Here is a 16,119-nt window from a genome sequence, read left to right as displayed (position 1 = left end):
CTCTGCCCTCAGGGTTTGAGCACCTCTATGGGGCTGGCCACTGTGACAGGCACTGGAATAGTACTGTTAATCCAGCAGATACGTGCCTGCCCACATGTGGTTTCCAGGGAAGCCGGGGGGTAAAAGCAGAAATGAAACCAAGAACAGAACAAACGAATGTACAGTGGGTGTAGCCCTGGTGCAGAGGCCTGCTAGCCAGCCCATGCCATCAAGGCACGAGGGGCACAGAAATCTCCATGCAGAACCCCTGGGAACCAGCTGGCACCAAGCAGAGACCCCAGAGCTGTCCATGTGCTGACAACCTCTGGATGCAGTGAGGTATTCCAAGAGATGTTGCAGTCTCATGAATTCAACTCAAGAGCTACAAACCAATACAAAGAAAAATGTTAGCATGTGCTGTAAAATGGGGCATTTGAAGGGTCAGAAGGCCCGTCTTGAGCCCCTCTCTTTATTTACAAGATGCAGGCTCCTCCCTGACAGTCTGCTGTGAGATGCTGTAATTCTGGAAGCAGTCAGTCTCCCAAAGCAAGAGGAGGAAGAGACTAGGGTCTTCTGTCTCGCATCACACTCAGCAACATCAACCCATGCCCACGATGTGGGCCAGGGGTCAGTCACATATTGAACTTAAACTCCCAAGTCCCGAGTTTGCAGTATGAGGGATAATTGGAGGGAAGAAAGGAAGAAAAGAGAGAGGGGGGAAAGAAAGGAAGAAAGGAGGAAAAGGAAAGAGAAAAAGAAGGGAGAGAGGAAGGGTGAGGTAGAGAGGGAAAGAAGAAGGGAAAGAGGGAGGAAGGGAGGCAGAGAGGAGGGAAAGAAGGAAGGAAGGGAGGAGAGATGGGGAGGAAGGGAAAGAGGGAGAGAGAAAAGGAATGAGGAAAAGATCCAGAGCCATTTTGTTCAGAGACAAGTTCACTGCTTGACACACAGTAGGTCCTCAAGAAATATTTTTTAGAGAAGAAATAGATGAAGTCAATGGCTATGACCTAAACCTGCGATAAAATTCCTTTTCAGTATGGCATAAACCACTAGGTCATTGATGAACTGGTATTATTCCATGAGCACAAATGATTGCTCATGAAAGCCATGCAGGTGATAAAGGAACTTGAGAAGCAAAAGCTGCCGGCCTTGGGTTTGGAAGCAGCTGTGTCCTTAATTACACGGCTTGATTTATACTCTATTAAATCTGTATATAAGTAACCCATTTCTCTGAAAGCATTTAAACCTCTTATACTCCACCAAACACAGTGCTTTTATTTGAAATAAATGTATCCAGCTCTTTGGGGAACATATGGTATATTTCTCTCTTATTAATAATTCAGTTCAAATGAGCAAAAATTAGTTGGTGCAGTTACGGCTGATTTTGTCCTGAAAAGATCTGCATTAATTTTAGACGTTTTGTAAATTGGGCTATTAAATAAAAGCATTATATGTGAATTACCCTTTAAATTTTAAGCAACTTGGTAGTTTAATGGTATTTTCTAGTCAGATTCATTTTCAATCTCTAAAAAATTATAGTCATTATGGTAAGACAAATTTTTAAAAGCTGTGCCTTCTATCCAATTACATATTGTACTAATAAGTAAACTAGAAAACTTTCATGTTCTCCTTTCAGTGTTGTCCTGCTTGGCCACATCTTTTGATGGCATCTGTCTTCTGAGATGTTCCCTGGAGGGAGGTTGGTCCTAACTGAGCAGCTCCGATAAAGAAGCAGACTCCAAGGGAGCTGAGTTCATCTGGGAGGGGATTTGTCATGGCGCCCTGCAGCATGTCTTTTGGAGGATCCACCCTCTGCTGATGGAGAGTCTCCTCACTAAGACTCTGGAGCTCTGGGACTGCAGAGGAAGCCGGCAAGGCCCCGACCAGGCAGCCCTGCTAGGAAGTCCGAGGGAATTCCTAAATGGCCAGGGAGATGGTAGTTCTAGGGAGATGAGCACACAGCTTATCAGCTCCACGGTCCAGCCTGGCAGAGACGCCCAAAGCCAGGCCCACTGGTGGTCCCTCCCCAGCTTGCCCCAGAGAGGCAGGGCAGGTTCCCAGGGATCGTCTTCCCTGAGCTTTTGTGTGGTTCTGTCCCATTAGGGGAGCCTGGTAAAATCAGCAGGGCTCTGGGGTCTGGTTCTAGGACTGGCCAGCTTTGAGGCTGGCTGACTGTGTGGTTTTGTGGCAAGTTGCCTAATGGCTCTGAGACTTAGTTTCCACATCTGCAAAGTGGGAACTCTAGTGTGCTATTGGGAGAGTGTCAGGAAGCCCCTGGCACACTCCTGGCACGTGACAGGGAGCTGCTGGTCACCTTCCTTTCTCCACCTCCCAACTTGGCATTTAGCAGTATCCTGGCATTGGGTTTTTTTCCAATCCAGCTGATGGTTCAGGCACAATACTTGCCTTTAGTGGACATGACATTGGGCCGCCTGACCATGTTCCCAAAGCAAATGGATCATGGGCAGCTTGCCCTGGCCCCAGGAAAGCGCATACAAACTCTCACCACCTGCACCTCAGGACAGCAACTCCAAGACTAGAATACCTTTTCACCCCTTCTCCCAGCCCCCAATTCCTTCCTTCCTTCCTCAGGCTGTGTGTTTTTCCACGTGGCTGGCTGGACATTCTGAAACAGGCAGTAATGCTGCCACCTTTATGGACAGCCAGAAAGAATAGGGAGTCCCTGTGGGGGTCACACCCAAGCATCCAGCCCAGCCTTTCTGCCTTACTCAGGCTGCCTGGCATGGAACTTTCTGGAAGGGTTGGAAAGTAGAATAAGCAGAGGGATTGAAGTGGGGCAAACATCAGCCCTTATGATATGCCGGCAACTGTAGGTTCTCCATTTTTTGGGGTACATCTACTCTTGCCAAGCAATGCAAGTCGCTGCCTGGGGCCAGGACAATAAAAGAGATAGCTTCAGAGCCAGAGGAAATCCCAAAGGCCAAGGAGGGCCACACAGGGAGGATTCCCACTAGACAGATGGGGAAAGTGAGGCTCTGGGAGGGAAAGGGACCCCCCCACCAAGGTGACACAGGGGAGTCTGGGAACCACTCCAGGGTGACGGTTGATGCAACAAGTCATAGAGCCCTCTTAGGTTCTGGTTTTCTAAGAAGGTCCTGGTCACATGACAGCCTCTGGTAGCAGCGGAGAGTAGTGGTTGGGAACATGGCTTCTTGTGTTAGACATCCTGGGGTCAAGCCTGGGCCCTGCTGCTTGCCAGTATGTGAACTTGGCTGGTGACTCAATCTCTCTTCTCCCCATGTTTAAGATGAGAGGAATGCTACTGACCTCATAGATCAAATAAGTTAATATACAACATGCTCAGGAACTCAAAACCTAAGCCAAAGTTTTTCAGAAAAATAAAAAAGTAGTGCAAGCCACCAGGTGGTGTCCACATGCCCCACTCCTAAAGTGCTGCCTCTGAAGGATCGCTTCTGAGGATGCGCTCCCGCCCGGGCCTGCTCTGCATCACTCAACCGGACTTTAGGCCACTCTCTGGCTGTCCATGATCAGCCATGGCCAGGGAACCCAATGTGATGTCCACTAAAGGAGAGCTGCCCATGGTACCCAAGACAGCCTCATCATTGGGAATTCCTGGCTGGAAACACCATTCTGGTGGGGTCAACGGAGGAAGTGCATGTCCAAGCAGAAAATAGTAAATCCAGCTCATTTCCTGAGCTTCATGCGTTAACACTTTCAGGGTACATTTCCATGCACCTTCCCATTTCCTCTCCCCATCAGCCTGGGGTGTTACTCCTCCCAGCACTTATTATTTCCAGTGAATGCGGGAGGTTGAGCTACTTTCCTAAAGTCTTATGGTAAGTAAATGAATTAAGATTCTAATGCAGACTCCAGAGCCCATTGTAGATAATGACACTGTACTGTGTAAATCCCCAAATACCTCCATGATTGTCTTCCTCAAAACAGAGAAAGAGGGCTGCAATGGTTCATTTTATGTGCCAACATAGCTGGGCCATGGTGCCCAGATACATGGTCAAACACTATTCTGGATGTTAGTGTGAGGGTGTTTAGGATGAGATGAACATTTAAACTGGTGGACTTTGAGTAAAGCAGATGCCCTCGATAATGTGGGTGAGCCCCGTCCAATCAGTTGAAGGCCTGAATAGAACAAAAAACAACATCTTCTGAGCAAGGGGGAATTCTACAGTGGATTTGATTGTCTTTGGACTTGAACTGCAACATCAGTTTCCCCTGGGTCTTCAGCCTGCTGGTATACCCTGCAGATTTTTAACTTGCTAGCCTCCATAATTGTGTGAGCCACTTCCTTAAAATAAATCTCATCCTACACAGACACACGCACAAACACACACACAAGCACACGCACACCCTATTGGTTCTATTTCTCTGGAATATCCTGACTAATACAAGGGCTTAACAAAAATGACACCTACTTATACTTAAAACTTTAGCATTTGGACACTGAGAATGTAGAATTGGTTCTAGCCATTCTTCCATTCAATTGTCAAGTCTGAGCCAGGCTCCATGAGGGAGGTACAAATGCAGGCCCTGGTGTTACCCTCAGAGAGCCTCCAGGCTGGGAGCCAGATGGTGCCAGTGTGAGGGGAACGCAATACAAGTATGGGTCAAATGCAGCCTTCGATGCTGCTTGGCCATGTGACCTTGGACTTGACCCTTCTGGGCTTTAGTTCCTCTATATATCAAGTGGAGGTAGTAGTTTCTAACATATAGCATTGGTTATGAGGATCAAGTGGGAAAATGCATGCCAACCACTTAATACAGCACCTAGCTCGTCGTCAGCACTTGATAATTGGTAGTTGTTACCAGTATTATCATCAAGAAACAATAAGCTGAACAAATAGACTACAGGATTGCTCCTGAAGTTCCAGAGCCAAAACTCCTCATGGGGATGGCCGTACTAGGAGAAGTTAAAAAGATTAAGCATTTGGTCTAAAACAGGGTCATGTAAGAGGATACTCATGTACTAAGATGACTGCCCAAGAGCAGGTGAATAAGTGTCTCTGTGTACTCACTGGTGATACAGGAACAAGAGGGCACTTAATGAAATTAAAAGAAAAAAATCTGAAAGCACAAAAGGAAATACTTATGTACATGTTGTGTCATTAGCCTGTAGAACTCTGAACCACGGGTTATTAGGTGAATGGCTTAAGGGAATTAGGTGCATTGAGAGTGACAGCACAGTTGGGTTCTGTCACCCCTGTTGGCATCAAGTGGTCCTGGTGATTTACAGAAGAGCTACCCAAATGCTTAACCATGAGCAGCTCTGTGTATAGGGATGGTCTGCCAGAAACTGAAGCAACAGCACCATCTATCACTATTGATCAGAGGAGGACACTCAGGTGGTGGCATGCCAGTGGCCTGGCATCACAATAAAAAGGATTCTCAGTACTTAGGGTTGAAGGCAGAAATTAGCCAGGAACAAGGCTGCTCATTCCCCCAGGTGCAGCATGAATGAGGTATCATGGATATTTCTGTAATATAACTGATGGTGATGATGATGATAAGATATGAATAATATGGCAATGACAATTAGATCAACATCCTGTCCTCTGAACTCAGGGTAGAGGGAGAAAGATGAGCAAACAAACTAGAGTCCAACATCCTAGGTGCTGTGACGAGGCAGTCCAACAAAAGAGAAGATTAGGTCTTTCATGGGTGGGAGGAGAGCTGGGCAGAAAAGGTTTCAAGGATGAACTCACGCTTGAGCTGAAACTTGCCAGATGACTTGGGTCTGTGTTCCAAAGATGGTGCATAGTCTGGGACAGTCCTTCCAGACACAGCAAGTAACATGAACAAAGCAAGGAGGTGAGAATGTGCTTAGCTTATCCAGTGAACACCCAGGGAATGAGGATTTTTGGAGCTGGAAAGCAAAAGACACTGAGGGTACGATGAACACTGAGGCCAGAAGTGGGTAGGAGCAAGACTGATGTACCATGTGCCGACAATGTACCATGTATCTCGATGAATTTCAGTTACATGGACTTCCTTGATGCTTCTATTGAAAAGCAGCAGGGAATCTATTCTCTGAGTTCATGCCATGGTCTCTGAGATTCCTTCAGCTGGATGAAAGCATAGCACATCAACAAGACCTTCAGCAGATAATTCTCCCAACACATGTTAAATAGTTATGTGTAGAGAGGTTAGGGAAAGAGGCCACTAGAAGATGGGGGAGGAGAAAGGTGACTGATCTCCATCCAGCTGTCTTTGTCCATCACACCTAATGTGGTTAAGGCTAATGCTGCCTAAATCTACAATCAGGAAAACAATCATCAAAGATGTACACCATGTCTCAATGAGTCTTCATATTTAAGTGAAAATGTCTTTCTTGAAATTGAAAGCGTGTTTGCTACCCTTTGTTCTTGATATAAATGCAGTATTAGTGAGCTGCTCATATATTTGTAAAACCAAAATCCTTTCCCATTTACTAGTGATCATATTCCAGGCCATGGTGATTGAAGGCAAAATGGGAATGCTGTTCATAATCTATGGATCATGCAGAGATCAGCCTATGCTTGGTCAGTGGCAGTTCCATATGTGAAATACACAAATAATTAACTGGGAGACTGGGGAAGTCAATAAATCTATTCCTTATACCATCGTGTTGGATATAGCTTGTATTGGGATGAGTAATCTTAGCTGCTTAAATAACAAACCCTCAAATCTCAATGGTTTAACCCAATAGGAGTATCTTTCTAATTCAGGCAAAGCTTCACAGAGTTCTCAGAGACAGAAGGAAGAGTCCTCTGAGTTCTTCCATTTATTAGGCGGGTGGCAAGACAAGGATCATGCATAGGAGGTTTTTATGGGCCAGGCCTAGAAGAGATACATGATCACATTCTTTTGGTCAAAACTTGGTCAGAAATCTCCATCAAAGGAGCCAGGAAGGCTGGAAAACATAGGTCAGCAGTGTGTTCAAAAATAAGACGACAGCACAGTTGTGGGTGACATAAGCAGTCTTTGCTCCATAGCTTAATATACACAAAAATCAAACTTTAAAAATATTATAAAATAGCCATAAATGTTTTGTAAAAGCTTTTTCCTTTTATTCTTAATCCAAATCAAAATTATTTGTTTCCCTTTCCCAAATGAGATTCATTTCCTTCATTCCCCAGAGTTGTACTACCATGACCCATGTGCTATAAATCAATACGTTCTGATATAAAACCTTACACAGAGGAAATGCTCATGTTGGGTGAGAGCTAGTGCTGGCAGGTGGGGCCGGCTTATTTCCAACACATCCTACTCCTCACTCACACTCTGTAACCACATCCTAGAAATCAACACAACTTGCCCCAAATCTTTATGTGATTGTTTAAACCATAGGGAATCCATCAGCTTTCAGAATCTGACGGCTTTACTGTAATCAAAATAGCTGTCAGCCAAAGAAATCTATTCTGCTTAGAAGTAGCCAGAGCCATTGCTTGGCCAGGTCAGGAGTGTTCACGTGCACAGTGGACCAAGGCTGTGACTCAGCCCAGCGGCCGCCCCCTTGCTGTGCAAACAGATGATGCAGGCAACCATCGCTCTGACCCGGCCATTTCTCACACAGCCAGAGTGACCTCATAATTTCTCCATCCTGGCTTCTTAGGGTCTACCGAGATGAAGACACATCACCACGGGCTATCCACGTGACAGCCGCGAGACGGAGGGCAAAGCCTGCAGGATTATGGCTAATCATTGTCTGCCTGTCCCTGGATAGTTAAGACTTACCAATGAATTGCACCAAATGTGGTGTTAAATCCCAGCTAATTAACTGTGAATCGAGAATAACTTATCCCAGGCCCATTTCATTCATATTGGAGAGCAAAGATCACTGGTGAACAACTCAACCTGCAGTGTGCCACCACCAAATTTGGTAAGGAAGCGTCAGTATTGTCTCAAACACCGTCGATGCAAAAGAAACCACAATTCACATCCTGCAAAAGGCAAGCCCCAGACCGACAGGGCAGGGGAGAATTTATTTTTTTCCCTTTTCTCCTTAGCCGAAGTTATTATCACAACTGCCGGGGAATTTGTGAGATTGGGAGATAAGGATCGTAATGATTCTTTGGAGACCCGTCAATCACTGCAAACTGCTACCAGAATCGAAATTACATCTGCATTTGAATTAGCAACATTACTCGCCAATTTAGATCAGAGTGAACATTTTTCCATTGAAGATGGAATTAAATTAGAAAATGAGTGAGTCTTTAATTTCCAGATTATAAATCACTGAAAATAATTCAACTCCTGTACCTTAAGGCCAATTACATTATCCTAAGCGACATTTTATCTCCCAGCCTTCCGAGTGATTTGGTGACGGGAGCCTTCACACAAATCAGTCTTGCTCTAGTAGCAAGAAATATATCTGCCCACCGAGTCACACACATAAAACACCAGGAACCATTTTAATGCTGAAGCTTATTTTACATGAAATTTGATTGTCTGTTTGATAGTGTATTTTTGTGTTCTAATGAACTGATGCATTCGCCAGATATGAGGTCTGAAATTATGTTGGGTTCAGCAATGAAATTTTAAAATGATCGACTTGTTCCAGGTTGGGGCATCTTCGTCCCTTCTGTCACCTTCTCCCCATTTGGCCTTACAAAAGGCAAAAATAATGTGGATGTTTTTAAGCCTGAACATTCTCTCATCTCTCTATGCCCACACCACCGCGTGTGTCCTGCTTCTGCCACCTTTGACTCAGGTTATTTTCTGATATCTGCATGTCTGTCTCTCTAGACTGTGAGCTCCTCAGAGGACAAGTCATGATTGACTCATGGGTGTATCTGTGCAGTCAAGAGACTGGCAAGGAGTAGGTGCCCAGTAAATATTCACTGCATAAATGGCTGAATGATGACACCTGACCCTTTCCACCTGGCCCCATTACAATCAAATGGCAGCAGTGGGGATTAAACAGATAACCAGGCAGTCCACACATCTCACCACCACCTTCACAAGCAGCACCGCTGAGGCCAACTAGAAAGCCAGGGAGGGGCTCCTCTGTCACTAGCAAGGTCTGATTTTCTTGGGTTAACTGGCCTAAATAAAGATTAAGGAGTCACCCCATCAATTGGTAACCCTTGCCCATCACCAATGAAAGGTAGACTTGACCTAGAAGATGTCTGAGTCCCTGATGCAGGGACGGAGTAGGGGAGGGGAAGGAAAAGGAAATGCAAGAAATTTGGACACAGGGTAGGTGTCTTACATGTTTTACAGGGCAGAGCTTTTAACAAAAGGCCCATTTACAGGCAGGAAAGGGTGCAGAAGAAGACATCATTTTTTTCTCGAGGTGCTGTCTGCTGACTGAGCGGGTGTCACTGACTCAACCTGGGGAGATGCATGGGGCCTTTGCTGGCTCTGGCCTGTGTTGTGAGCTGAGCAAGTTGCTGAAGTTCTGTAGGTGTCCTTCCCCAGCTTCTAAAGTGAGAGACTGAGCCCCCTAGTCTAGCCCCCATTAATCAAGCCCTAGGACTATACAAATGACCCCTCAGGGCCCCACATCACCACCACCAAGATGGCAGGAGGTTCTCATTCAGCCCTCCCCGGCTCCGTGTGGCCCAAGCATGTGCCCCCGCTGGGCCTCAGCCTGCCTGTCCACAAAATGGGGACTCGAGTGTAGACTTCAATATCTGGGAATGGAGTTTGAGGAAGGATTAATTAAACAAGAACCTAGAAGGCCCTGAGTGAGAGAGGGCTGTTCCACCCCCAGGCAACGAAGAGAACAAAGCCCCTTCTCCCTCTCTCAGGTTGTCTGGGACCCAAGTGACACTGGGACAATGAACAAGCTGCTTACCTTATCAGAGAGGGGGGAGCCCCACTGTGTAGCCAGCCCACCTCGGCCTGGCCTGCCATGTGGACAGGAGGTGCCACAGCCTCCCAGCCACTGGGCTGAGCTTCCAATCCTGGAGGTTTCTGCCTGGATCTCCTAGCAGCACGGAGCTCCTCTGGCCTCACCTAGGGGATGCCCACAAGATGGACCAGGTGAGGAGGGCAGGGCAGGGGACTAACCCACAGCCCCTCCCATAAAACACACACACACATCCACCTCTGATCCCCAGCAGCTCTGTTTCTTTAATCTCTATCTGCTTCTACTTGTTTAATCTCTATTTGCTGGAGTTCTTTTTTTCTTTTTTCTTTTTTTTGAGATGGAGTCTCGCTCTATCACCCAGGCTGGAGTGCAGTGGTGGGATCCTGGCTCACTGCAACCTCCACCTCCTGGGTTCAAGCTGTTCTCCTGCCTCAGCCTCCCGAGTAGCTGGGATTATAGGCATGCACCGCCATGCCCAACAAATTTTTTGTCTGTTTAGTAGAGACAGGGTTTTACCATGTTGGCCAGGCTGGTCTCCAACTCCTGAGCTCAGGTGATCCGCCCACTTTGGCCTTCCAAAGTGCTGGGATTACAGGCATGAGCCACCACACCTGGCCGTCTATTTGCTGGGGCTCTTTGTGAGCTCTCTTTTGGAGAATGGTTCTGTTACTCAAATAAAACATCTTTTAAATTTGTAATGAGGCCAGGTGTGGTGGCTCATGCCTGTAATCTCAGCACTTTGGGAGGCCGAGGTGGATGGATCACCTGAGGTCAGGAGTTCGAGACCAGCCTGGCCAACATGGTGAAACCCTGTCTCTACTAGAAAAAAAAAAAAAAAATTAGCTGGGCATGGTAGCATGCGCCTGTAGTCCCAGCTACTCAGGAGGCTGAGGCGGGAGAGTCGCTTGAACTTGGGAGGCAAAGGTTGCAGTGAGCCGGGATTGTGCCACTGCACTCCAGCCTGGGCAACAGAGTGAGACTCTGTCTCAAAAATAAATAGATAGGCTGGGCGCAGTGGCTCACGCCTGTAATCCCAGCACTTTGGGAGGCCAAGACAGGCAGATCACCTAAGGTCGGGAGTTTGAGATCAGCCTGGCTAACATAGTGAAAGCCCATCTCTACTAAGTATACAAAATTAGCTGGGTGTGGTGGTGCGTGCCTGTAATCCCAGCTACTTGGGAGGCTGAGGCAGAAGAATCGCTTGAACCCAGGAAGCAGAGGTTGCAGTGAGCCAGGATCACGCCACTGCACTCCAGCCTGGGCAACAGAGTAAGACTCCATCTCCAAAACAAAATTAATTAATTAATTAATTAATTAATTTGCAATGAACTGAGTCCAACCTGCTCTGTACACATAGACAATTGTAGCCCTAATGGGTAGGTGGGACCAGCCCAAGGAAATCCTCCAAGCTCGTGACAGAGGTTGGACCAGAAGCCACGACCCAGGCCCCCTCCCCGGACTCATCCAAAAATGACACAGCAACCACCACCACTGCCTGCACGGATCATTGCCATGTACGACCCGGACAAGATCACTATACACCATCTACATGAATAGATTCACAACAGCCCAGAAAGGCAGGAGCTATCCCTTCATTCCCATTCTGTGGATGGAAAAGCTGAGGCTCAGAACGTTAGGCCACTGCTGTAAGGTCTCCCAGCTAGTGAGCACTGGAGCTGGGATTTGAACCCAGCAGTCAAGCTTCTGAGCCTACATCTGTAACTGCCAACTTACACTGACAGTGTCTCTCTCTGCAGAGCTGGCAGGCCTGGCCCTCCTCCCTCCTCCTTGTTGGGGCTTTCTCAGTTTCCATGAAGAGTGGGAGACTGAGGCCCTAAGCCCTTCTGGGTTTGGAGCCCAGAGTTCCTTTGGCAAGACTGTAGGGTTGTCAGATTTAGTAAGTGAAAATATCGGGGACACACTTTATACTAAAAGATCGTATTTGTTGTTTAACTGAAATTCAAATGTGGCTGGGTATGCTGTGTCTTACCTGGCAGGCTTACGGGGGTGGCATGTGCTTGGGGAGCTGTGAGGTCGGGGCGGCTCGCCTGTCCCTGCCTCCCGGGGCCCACAGCCATTCCCACATCCAGGCCCTTGTCCCATGCCCTAGGCTCCTTCACAGCATGGCAGCCAACTATGCCCTAGGTGGAGGCTCTGCCCGTAGGGCTATCTTGCCACCAATACCCTCCAGGGTCATTTGAGATTAAGGAAGGACTGAGGGGCAAGTGGAGGCATTTAAATAATTTGGCTCAGAGGGAAGCAGATGCCACTGACTCTCCCTGGCTACAGTCGCACTCAGGGCCTTGCCCTGGCTACCTCCACTGCTGCAGGAGATGCCTGGCCTGTGACCACTGTGTTCACACGGGAGGGACAGCAGAGCACCAAGCCTAGCATCACTGGACATTGCTGACCTGTCCCTCTTTGGCCACCACAGCACCTTGAACAGCACCTGGGACGTTGCTGACACATGAGTGTTTGTGGGATAGCTAGAGAATCTAGGGAAGGTATGGAAATGCCAAGCACCTCCTCCTCCCCAAGCCCAAGGCAGACATTGCTAATCGACTACTGCATGCTTTCCCACAGAGTCCAGATGCAGCCTGGGCATCCTTCTTAACATGGATCAAGGCTACCACCAAGGAAGGATATTAAAGAAATGGAAGTCATCTGTGGTTGAAACTCAGCTGCAGCTGAGGGACTGGGTTGGATCAGGGAGGGGGACAGGGAGAAGACAGAGGGCAACAGGTTGTAAAGGAGGAAAGGCACAGACCCTCAAGTCAGAAGACCTGGCTCCCAGCCTGCTGCACTCAGCACCTCTGAGACCTCGAGCAAGCGCACTCCCTGCTAAGGATAGCTCTGTCCTTGGTGAACAGGCACAGCGCTGTTCCCCATGCAGAGCCCTGCGGAGGATATATCCTGAGAGGCGCTGGGCACAGTGCCTGCTTCCCAGCAATCCTCATTCCACCTCCTCCTCTGCGAAGCTCTCTCTGCCTGCGTCTGCAGGCCCAGGGCAGCTAGAAAGAAGCATGGGCACAGGACGACCCAAAGGCTTCCATCCTAGTTGGCATTTTAGATCAGAGAATTTTCTAGACAGAGCCCAGGATCCCAGACCTGTACTCTCAAAGGCTCAGCATGGAATGGCATTCATGAAGGGCTCAGTGTGCTAAATTCTAAAGCAAGCAATAGAGCAATAAAGGAAGGAATTGAACCACGCGGAACCAGGGGTTCCGCAAGTCCCGATCCCATCACTGACCACTCTGCACCCATCTGCTGTTCGATCCTGAGACGTGTGACCACAGCAGTCAGATCTCCTAGTGACTGAAGTCTAAGCAATGGACTCATTAAGGGAAATACTAGCAGGGGATGTTTGCTTAGGACTTTACAATGACAACCTGTAATTGTAGACACACACACACACACGTGTCTATTTATTATTGTTAGTTAATTCTCACAGCAACTGAGTGAAAGCTGGGCAGGATTTCTTCTCAGGCCTACTTTAAAGTAAGAATACTGAGTCTAAGACACTGTCCAAGGCAGAGCCAAAGACGCGCTGAAGCAGGCGGGAGACCGCGGCACAAACCTTTCACTGCACCAGCTCCCAGCTCCCAGCTCCACATCCTGTGTGAACTAGCAGTGGTACCTCTCCTAGACCTGGAAGGCATTCTGGGGTGGTGCTCTCAGGAGCCAGGAATCCTTGACTGTAAGACACAGGAAGGGCCTCTCCATTCCTCCTAGGGACACAAAGGGCCTGGGTCTTCTTGGTGCACATTCTCCAGTAGAGCCTAGGCGCCCGCTCTAGGCTGAGCTGGGGCAGAGGCGGCCATGTATGGTACTGGGTGAGAGCAGTGCATGTGAGGGTGAGGTGTTCTCGCCCCCATCCCCAACATGCACACACATGCACACACACGCCCACACACGCCCACACATGCACAGCCTCAGCCTTTGCTCTGGTCTGAGGTCAGTCAGCTCACGGCTCACCCTGGTCCTGGGAACCACATCCATTCTTCCTGGCCCCTTCCTGTAACCTGATGAGAACCTCCCACTCTCCATTTCCCACTCCTCAACCTCATTGTCACAGCAAGCGTTGAGAAGCTGGGCTGCCTTGTTCAAGTGCATCTGTCTTGTTAGGTGATCTTGAAACACTGGGAGGGATTTCTGGCCCCTTTAAGACCCCAGATTGTTCATGGAGGAAGCATCATCCAGAGCCGTGGGGCTTTGGGGCTTTGCTTTTTTATATGAGAAGCTGGTGAGGGCTGTGAACAACCTCCCCATCCCCAGAAAAATAGCTACGTGCGTACACACGTCAATCTGCACACAATTTCATGGGAACATCTCTATGATATTGGGGGTTTTGACACGCTCTCTGCCCTTAGAAGGACAAATTTTATTTAGGGAGACAAGATTCACCCATGTTAACCAAAAGCACACAGGACAGTGAGCAGCTATGGCCTGGATCGCCCCTGCCATCCCGTGAAGTGAGGTTGGGGAAGGGAAAGCTGAGCAGTGGCGGGTTCAGGAGGCAGAGGTTGGAGTCTGTGCTTGAGGGATGGAGAAAGTGAGCAGGCAAAAAGGAGAGGGGCTGGGGAGGTCCTGAGCCTGTTTTGTTGTCTGTAAAATGGGCCACAGTCCACTGAGGACTAATAATATTTACCTCAAAGGACTGTGGGTAACAACAAATGTGGGGACACAGAAATGCTTAGCCCCCTTGTGCTGGCACACGGTCACCCCGCTCACCCTCTTCAGGCCCAGCGGTGCCTGGCAGGCACACTCAGGAAGTGCCTGTCTCTCTCTCTTTTTCCTCTCTCTGACCTCTCTCCCTATTTTCTCTTTCTTTCTCTTTCTCTTTTTCTCTTTCTCTCTCTCCCTCCACCCCGCCCCCCATCTCCCTCTCCATGTCTCTGAGCCTCCCCCTCTCCTGGTCTCTGTCTCCTTCTGTCTCTTTGAGCCTCCCTCTCTCTTGGTCTCTCTGTCCCTTTCTGTATCTCTCCCTCCCTGTCTCCGTCTATCTCTCTGAGCCTCCCCACTGTCTCTCTTCTCGCTGACCCCAGGCCCTCTTCAAGACTGTATTACACTGGCAGCAATATTAGTGACCTCCAACCAAGCAAGATTTTTCCAGAATGCCCCCATGGGCCCTGCTTCTCTGGCCCCAGGGCAGGAATCTGCCACATCTTCAGCATTCAAAGTGTCAGTGCTGGACTGACCATGACCCACCACTAGGCCCTGCTTGGGCCTCCACACTGCCCACCACCCGCAACCCCCCACTACACTCCTGGCATCCCTGCAAACTTCTCCAGTCTCTAGGGCATGCTGAGCCCTTTGAGGGACAGACCCATGTTTGCTCACCCTCCCTGTGGGCATCCCAGCAGGAACCCCCCTTCTCACAGCAGGGTCCAGCCTGTCTCAGGGCTGCAGAAGAAGGGAGGTACCTCCAGAGAGCCCACCCCAAGAAGACTGTGGCAGGAGCTGTGCAGGGAAACAGAATAGGGAATGCTATTTCCCTTGAAATTCTGTAAAACAATGGCAACCAAAGACGCTGTGCCTTGGACCCTGGTGGCAAAGCCTACATCAGTGGGGAGGAGAAAGAGCTCTTCCTGCCCAGGTGCTCACAGAACAGCCCTGCTGGCCGCAGCCCAGGAGCCTGATACTGTTCCCAGCACTTAGCCTGCTGCATATGAGATTGAATCCTCACACTGCCTCATGCAGTCATACCCACTTATAGATGAGAACAGCAAGACTCAGAAAAACTGTGTGATTTGCTCAAGGTCACTTAGTAAGGAAGTGACAGGACCAGCATTCACACCCAGCACAGGCTGGCTGCCTGCAGTGCCTTTTTTTTTTTTTTTTTTTTTTTGAGACAGAGTCTTGTACTGTCTCCCGGGCTGGAGTGCAGCGGCGCGATCTTGGCTCACTGCAACCTCCGCCTCCTGGGTTCAAGCTATTCTCCTGCCTCAGCCTCCTGAGTAGCTGGGATTACAGGCATCTGCTACCACACCCAGCTAATTTGCGTATTTTTAGTAGAGATGGGGTTTCACCATGTTGGTCAGGATGGCCTCCATCTCCTAACCTCGTGATCTGCCCTCCTCAGCCTCCCAAAGTGCTAGGATTACAGGTGTGAGCCACTGCGCCCAGCCTGCAGCACCCATTTCATAGAGGTTACAGGGCTCCACAAGCCCCGGCACAGCCCTAAGCATGCCATGTGCTAGCCTGTCGGCTGTTGCCACTTCTTGAATCCTCCTCACTCTTGTCATGGCCTTCCAGATTCAGCCTCTGGCCTCAGAAAGGAAGATCAAATTTGAATGTCTGCTGGTGAGATGATACTGTCTCAGGCCCTTGACTCTGAGGACCACAGTGAGTTT

Source organism: Pan paniscus, chromosome 8 (assembly GCF_029289425.2).
Source record: "Pan paniscus chromosome 8, NHGRI_mPanPan1-v2.0_pri, whole genome shotgun sequence".
Classification (NCBI taxonomy): Eukaryota; Metazoa; Chordata; class Mammalia; order Primates; family Hominidae; genus Pan; species Pan paniscus.
Note: the sequence above shows the minus strand (reverse complement) of the source record.